Source organism: Ornithodoros turicata, chromosome 5, assembly GCF_037126465.1.
Source record: "Ornithodoros turicata isolate Travis chromosome 5, ASM3712646v1, whole genome shotgun sequence".
NCBI lineage: Eukaryota > Metazoa > Arthropoda > Arachnida > Ixodida > Argasidae > Ornithodoros > Ornithodoros turicata.
Window position 1 is genome coordinate 45,212,698 of NC_088205.1, and position 7,890 is coordinate 45,220,587.

Genomic DNA, 7,890 nt, shown 5'->3' on the forward strand with positions numbered 1-7,890 from the left:
CAACATTTCCAGCCGGGCGACAACCAGAAACGGCTGGATTTCTGTAACTGGATCCGATGTCGCACCCAGGAAAGCAGAAACTTTGTGAACAGGGTCATTTGGGCTGATGAGGCCCACTTCTGCCATAGCGCTCAAGTGAATCGACACAACGCGCATTATTGGAGCCAAACAAACCCACACTGGCTACGGGACTGCAAGCATCAGTACGAGTGGGGATTGAATGTATGGGCCGGGATTTATAACGGAGCCATTATTGGGCCAATCTTTTTCACGGGACCCCTAAATGCCAACCGTTACTGTAGCGAAATTTTAGATGCCGTGTTCAGCTTTATTGATGACCTGCCTCTTGCTGAACAGACCCGCGTGTGGTTTCAGTACGATGGGGCTCCACCTGACAGCGCGCGGCGTGCAGTACAGCTGCTCCGTCACATGTTCCGGGAGAAGTGGGCTGGCTGATTTGGTCCAGTGTCATGGCCTGCCAGGTCTCCGGACTTGACGCCGATGCACTTCTACCTCTGGGGTCGCATCAAAGACGAGGTATACAAAAGCGAACCACGAGCGCTGGCTGACCAGCAGGGGAAAATCACTGCTTTCTGCTCGTCGCTTTCCAGATCCGAAATAAAAAGGGCCGTGGAAGATACAATTAGGAGACCCTACCTGTGCATTGCAGCAGATGGCGAACGCTTCTACGCTAACGATAGCCTAATCAAAGTACACAGGAAGTGTGTTGAATGTGAAGAAATCCGTAGCATGTTGAAACAAACGAATTGAAAAAAGAAGAGAGCTGACAGGCGTTCGCGCATACAACTCTCTCTCACACATACACAGGTTCATGACAATACACTCTTAAAAATGAACTTCACCGCATTGCACGCTCCTGGCCAACCATAACCTTGAATGATATCGTTATCTGCCCTGATTTGTTGAAAACGGGAGGCGTACGCCTTTTCTGTGACAATTATGAACAGCATAAGTGTCACAGAAAAGGCGTACGCCTCCCGTTTTCAACAAATCAGGACAGATAACGATATCATTCGAGATGTTGGTTGGCTAGGAGCGTGCTATGCGGTGAAGTTCATTTTTAAGAGTGTAAGGTGGTCCAGAAAAACTACGAGACTGCTATCAGCGGTCATAGTGAAAACAGCCGCGTACGCACCCAAAAGCAAACAAACACACTGAGCAAAACACGAATAAAGGAAAAAGAGCGCGACCCTGAAACTGACGTGGGCAAAGCTGATACCTGGCAGCGGAACTCTTCTGTGGGTTGGGTTTGTCACCCTTTCCCCCTCGTGTGGCGTGTCAATGTAACCTCCTTTCTTCGCAGCTTTGCGCTCAAACTTAGAGCCGTCAAAAAAGAGGCGGTGCCAAGGGCTCTCATTTCCACGATTTTCGGCGAATTTATTTCGGCAATTGCCATTGCATTACGAGTGGGGTTATGCGCTGTACTGAGTAAAATGACGACGGGGAACCCATTTCCGCAAAGAATACGTTAGATTGCCTTGGGAAATTTCGGAGTTCAATTCAAGAAATTAACTTTCCGTCAATTGAAGTAAAAATTTTACAAATATGTGACAAAAGTTTACTGGCAGAAAAAAATCCCTTCACCGCATGTCTCTCCAGGGCCTACGTTTTTTTACTATGAATTTCTATCAGGGTTGGTGAACCGCCCTGTATGAAGGCTACCATGAAGAATCTCACGTCAAAGGGGCATGCGACTTTTTTATTAGTGACCTTACAGATAAGTCATGACTCTCTTAGGCGGTCACGTTATGTTGTTGCATAAGATAAACCCCCGAGAATAGGAAAAACGATTTCGAAGTCGTCTTTGCGCGCCACACTACCTCTTGTGGATTCGTTTTTCTGCCCGTTTACTGGAATAGCAACCTCGTTTGGAGAGGCCCTGTACCGCGTTTTCGAAAGCGCGTGCAGCTGCTTTCCCCCGCTAATTTCGAATGATTGCAACTGGACACATGCGTGCTGTGTCGTGCCAAAGGTGCCATGTGCGGTGTTTTTGTATTTTCTTTTTAAGCAACTGTTACCGCTGCTGGGAATGTAACGAGGCTTTCTTTTTATTTTGACATCTCTTGTTCTTAACAGCATAAAGCTCAATATAAAGCAGCCTTTACCGGGCTCCCCAAAGTCTGTGCGACAGCAATAATGAAGGAAGTACTAAGGAAGGAACTAACAAAGCAGAACAAACAAATAAAAAAAAATATCTATGATGAAAAACCCGAGACTGGGGAAGAGACGAAAAACAGACGTTGAAATTGAGAGTTTGTGTGCGTCGTCTGTTTTTCATCTTTTCCCGTCTCGGGTTTTTCATCATGTAGTTGTAAGAATTTTCAAAATATTTCTTTGTCTCCTCAAAACGAAGCCAAGAAAACTGGAATCCCCGTGACTGTAGCGCGACTTTGAAATGTAAAAGAAGGAGAAGATTGCAGGTGCGATTAAGTACCATCGTTGTGCCCAAACACTTCAGCTGTGAGCGTATCCTCCGATTCTGGCAGCAGCGTCATACGGTTCTGAGAATCGAGTACAGGATCTCTTCAAGCACTATTCCCCGCCATCACCCGATCATTTCCGTAACTGTACATCTGCACTGTAGTATTTCGGGCTCCACTTTACTGATGCCAAACACTAACGGTAAACCTCACTGTGACAGTAACAACTGTCAGCACATTTATCCAAGCACAGCACGAAACCCTGTAAAGAGTTTAATGCCGCGCAGTATCATTAGTACCAACTACCGACACAGTAGATAAACGCCGACGTCTCATGTGAACATGACGGAAAGTTCTTTTGAGGCTCACGTATGTGTCTCCTAGTGACTTGAAGACACATGAGGCCATGTGGGTCCTCATGAGGTGAAGGTACGTGAGGCCATGAGGGCCCTCATGAGGTGAGAGCACGTGAGGATGTGGACTCCTGAGGCCATGAGAGCCCTCATGAGGTGAGGACAAGTGAGGATGAGGACCCTCATGAGGTGAAGATACGCGAGGCCATGAGGGTCGTGAATAGCCTCATGAGGTGAAGGCATGTGAGGATGAGGATGGTGAGGCCTTTCGGGATCCCGATGCCCTGAAGTGAGGTTCGTGAGGGAAAAACTTGAAATGGAATGTGAGGGTGAGGGCGACTGAGGTTAAGTTACTGGTGAGGAAAATTTGGTGAGGGTGAGTGAGGCTGATAAAGTCCGTGCTTCGTGAGGTGAGGATGAGTGAGGCCGCAGGAAAATGCCCACCTATGCTGGTGGAGCGTTTCTTGCGGTCCTTGCTTCCTATCTGCAACTCTAGTCTGCTACTCTACAATCGTGAGTGTGTCGTCAAACTGTTTAAGAAAGGCGGCTTTCCATTGGGTCCACGTGTCCCGTCGAGAAATGCCAATCTTTTGCTGTTCCACGAAGTTTACTAATTGCGATTGCTCGCACCGTTGAATCCTGCCATGCCGCTAATTGTTGCGTCTTTTCCATTTCCTCAATCCACCGCTTAGGAGACGTGTGTTTGCAATCTTCGAAGGTAGGGACAGAGGCAGATCAGTCTGGCAGTGTTGCTACCTGCAGTGGTGCTACCTGCAGTGGTTGCTGCGGTCGGGAAGCTTGTAACATTTGTATAAGTTGGGCATTCTGCTGGATGCAAGCTGCTAGCAACGCGGTAGTATCCGAAGGCGCCTGTGACGTGCCGGCGGGCAACGACGGCGTTTCTGTAGTGTCGGCAAGCTGTGTTCTTTCAGATAAAATAGCTTCATGAAGGCGCTGCACTATTTCATCTTTTAAGCCAGTAGTTTCCAATCCACGGCGGTCAAGCTCAGCTCTGAGAAAGTCGATTGTCAAGGCATGTACCTCACTGGGCGTTGCGTCGGTCCAGTTGAATAACGGCATGCTGTCTGGTCGAGGGAGTCCGTTGTCGACTGCGCCAGATGTGGGGGCTACGACTGGGGGAACAACAGGCGTCGAAGGAAACGGCTCTTTATTATACGACTTACATTCGCCAAGATGGCATGGCTTGCATTTGCGCTTGGTTCTATCACGCGCTCGTCTTTTCGAGTCGTCGTCTTCTACGCTTGCGCTGCTTCCATACTCACAGTGCAAAGTACGCACCCAGTGCGAGTAGGATGTAGACCTTGAGAAACCAAGCTTTGTATCTTGTGCTGCTCAAATACTCAAATATGCATCCTGTAGTCAAAGATGATGGAACATGAAATGTGGTTCATATAGTTTATTGTGGCACTCAGATAATATCTTCGCAATATGTCTGCAGAGATTGTTCCAAAATGGCATACGTGATGCAGCGTCATACATTATTGGGCTTCTGGGAAAACTCATGTTTCACCTGCGACAGACGGCACCCTTGGTAACGGTGTCTGACACATTTTTAGCAGCCATTATTTTAAAATAATATGCAGAAAAAAAATGCTCCAACTATGACAGTATGACGAAGTCCTTTTGAACATGATGGCAATTGATGTTCTGAGGCTGGAACACATAGAAAGGACAAATACATACAAAGCCTCCAGCGAGAAATGAATGATGAAAGAAGGAAGCCACTGAAAAGGTTAGCCAGCTGTAGGACTCGAGCCCACATCTTCTGGATTACCGATCCAGGGCTCTTACCAATTGAGCTAAGCTAACACGCCTCTCTAGTGACTTGCAAGGGTGCGTCACCTGAAGGATGACATCACCTGGAGGACCGGTAATCCAGAAGATGTGTGCTCGAGTACTACAGCTGGCTAACATTTTCAGTGACTTCCTTCTTTCATCATGAAGTTCTTTTATTCGAGTTTGAAATTTACTTGAGCTCTCTTCAGCAACCTTCTGTATGCTGCCCTCTGCTTGCTCAGTGACACACACGTTTTAGGGGCAGGAGAACATTAGTCACTGTTTGTAACAGAACACGGACTCAACGCGAACGGAGGAGCGGACAGTGACAGCAGTGGACAATTTATGACCGACCGTTTTCGGGACGATCCCCCACACGCTCGCTCCTCACTGTAACAACGTGTATTGTACATACGTGTATCGGGTTTCAGTTCTCTTCTTCTTTGTACAGTCTTTTCTCTTTGTAAATAAAGACAGTTCTAACCCAGACCCCAACGGGTGAAGACGCTTCTTGCTTCTGTGCTTCGCGCCATTTAACGAGGCTGCGAGTTTTGCAACACATTTCTGGTGCCGAAACCCGGGATATATTCTCAGGACCTCAACGAGCAATCTTGCAGTTATGGAACGAGTGAAGCAGAAGCGTGCATCGAGAAGACGTCAAGTGACGAAACTCATCGGCGAAGCCTCTGCGGTTATCGCTAACGAATCGCCGGATCGGATGTTACTTGAGAGTCTTCTGGAACGGCTACGGGTAAATAACGAAGAACTCACACATCTTAATAACGAGTTGGAGCAGTATCTGAAGGATGACGAGGTGGAATCCGAGCTGGACATCGCACTGGAGTATGAGGACAACGGAGTAAGCACCATGGCAAATTTGCGAACGAAGATCTCCGGCTTTGGCGCTACTCCAATCGCAACAACGGCAGCTCAAGTGACTGCATCGTCGCCTCAATCCAACAACACGGCGAAATCCAACGGTATCCGACTTCCCAAGTCGCAAATGGTAAGGTTTCGCGGCGAGCTGTCAATGTGGGGAAGCTTCTGGAAACAGTTCAAAGGCGCCGTTCATGAAAATAACTCCCTCACCAAAGCGGAGAAATTCTACTATCTACGCTCTTTGCTGGACGGGCCCGCAGCGACAGCAATTTCTGGTCTACAAGCAACGGAGGAGTGTTATACAGATGCCATCGAAGTGCTGACGGAACGTTTTGGTGACAAGAAACGCATCGAAAGGGAACACCTGTGAAAGCTTCGGACACTCCCGTACGTCAAATCATCACGTGATGTGTACGGACTTCGTAAACTTTGTGGGAACCCGTGTTTCCACAACCTCGGGGCGCCGGCCCGTCCGTTCCGTCACCAAGGAAGACACAGCAAGCAAAAGGTTCCAACAACAAACAACAAAAGTTTAGTCACACAGGCGTGATCCCAACCGCACAGCCTCGTCAAACCTAAGTCACGTCCCAGTAAACCATATATGTCTCAGAAACGTCCACAGGATATCCCACTTGGGATATTGGGATATCCCAGGGACTAGGCTGAATAGCCCGTTGACGGCTCTGGGACAGACAGAGGAGCCGTATTTCTTCCACATTTGCTGATCCAGGGAAGGTTCCAGGAATGTCTCTCAGGGATACTTGGACATATAGAGGACATATACAGGACGTATTATTATTATTGTATTTTGTAGCTTTTTTGCAATTTTTACTTATTCTACAGAAAATACTACTCTGCAACAGAAAACATCGTATCAACGAACTCTTGTTTATTGAACACAAACCAAGTACAGTGGTGTTACATGCACTGTAAGAAACGCTCTTTCTAATAGTACAAAATGTGATATTACAACATAAATAGGCTAATTATTAACAATATAGGGTGACACGGATAAGACGCATAATAAGACAATAATGGTCATAATAATAATCACGTGATTGCTACGCCACTTCGCAACCGGCATCCCTGAAAGATAACCAATAACATAGTTAATTCCATCTATTGGGATAGCAGCTCAAGCACTGCTATAAATAGGCGTAAAAAACAGACACTCTGCAAAAAGTGGGAACAAATGCAAGACAGTGACTTACCGCAGTTTCTCTTGCAGTATAGATGGTTACATGCGGAAGCAGCCTAATAACTGGCAGACCCAAGCGACGTCTTCCGGTTTATGCCTGGCTCTTCAGTGTTGTAGAGACAGCAGTAACTTTACACATGTGTGAGGCTATCCATGGCTGTGTGTGGATACTGTAAAACGGTCATGTTTTATTAATCTAGAGTCACATCGCGTCCATGTGACATTTAAGAAAGATAAGCGGTCATGCAAAAAACAACGAACTTTGAAAAACAGTGCAGTCAAACGTGAAAACATAACTGCTATCCTTTATACGAAAGACAACTGTAGCTGAGCCAAGCTTATCTACTAGCAGGCTGCGCATAGTTAATAGAATTTGCTTCACCATTGCTTTCATCATTCCCAATCAAATCCTGAATCAAAGAGATGTGAAGAATTGGACTTGCACTTTGTACCTGTACACACACAATCTCACACAGTTCCGCCGTTCGCATGAGTTCGTCAGTGATACGCACCAGACTCCGCAGGTAAAGCAAACTACAGCTGTTTACTCAGATACAAAGCTGTCATTGCTCCACACCTCTACCACATGTGATTGTTGAAAAAACAACAACGCACAAATCTTAAGTGAGGCAAAAGGAAGAACGAACTCACCTTAACTGCAAAGCCGGAGAACAAAGGAACGCTAGCTCTCGCACACCACGGCAATCGTTGTTATGCACAACGTAGTTGTTCGACGTACTGGCCAGTACTGCCTCGATGCTCCCGAGATTCCAGTACAAAATACGCATGATGCTGAGGTTCCAAAGACCCTTTCGTGTAACATGCCATATCCTGCCGAACCGCTACGACGACGCACCTCGCCTGTTTGAAACGGCGGTTGGAGAATGTCGATGGCGATGAGGCAGACGTCGTTACGCTTCGGCTCGCGCTTGTTGGGAACTTCATTCTTGTTATATCGTTATATCCCTCAACATACGTGACCGATCATTATAGTTCCCGTGGAAAAGGTAAAATATGTTTTTTTATCTCTCTCTTTTGTTTATTGACTATGGTGCGATACGTGATGAGTCGTTACAAATATGATTAGAGGGTATGGATATGAAGGTATAAAATCAATATTATTATTATGAGATAAGTACCACATCAAACAGGCCTTCCTCTACATGCGAACGGCACATGAACAAATTGGGTGCGCAGTATGTTGACTAAAGACGCAACAACT

At 46.7% G+C, this 7,890-nt stretch overlaps 1 long non-coding RNA gene across 1 annotated transcript; it reads right to left on the reverse strand.

The window, feature by feature from the left end:
• Nucleotides 1-6,427: 6,427 nt before the first annotated feature.
• On the reverse strand, nt 6,428-7,533 carry LOC135395803 (uncharacterized). The gene is made up of 3 exons (XR_010423222.1): nt 7,320-7,533; nt 6,682-6,838; nt 6,428-6,556 (listed from the first exon to the last, which is right to left on the reverse strand). It is a non-coding gene; the product is annotated as an uncharacterized LOC135395803 (long non-coding RNA).
• Nucleotides 7,534-7,890: the final 357 nt, after the last annotated feature.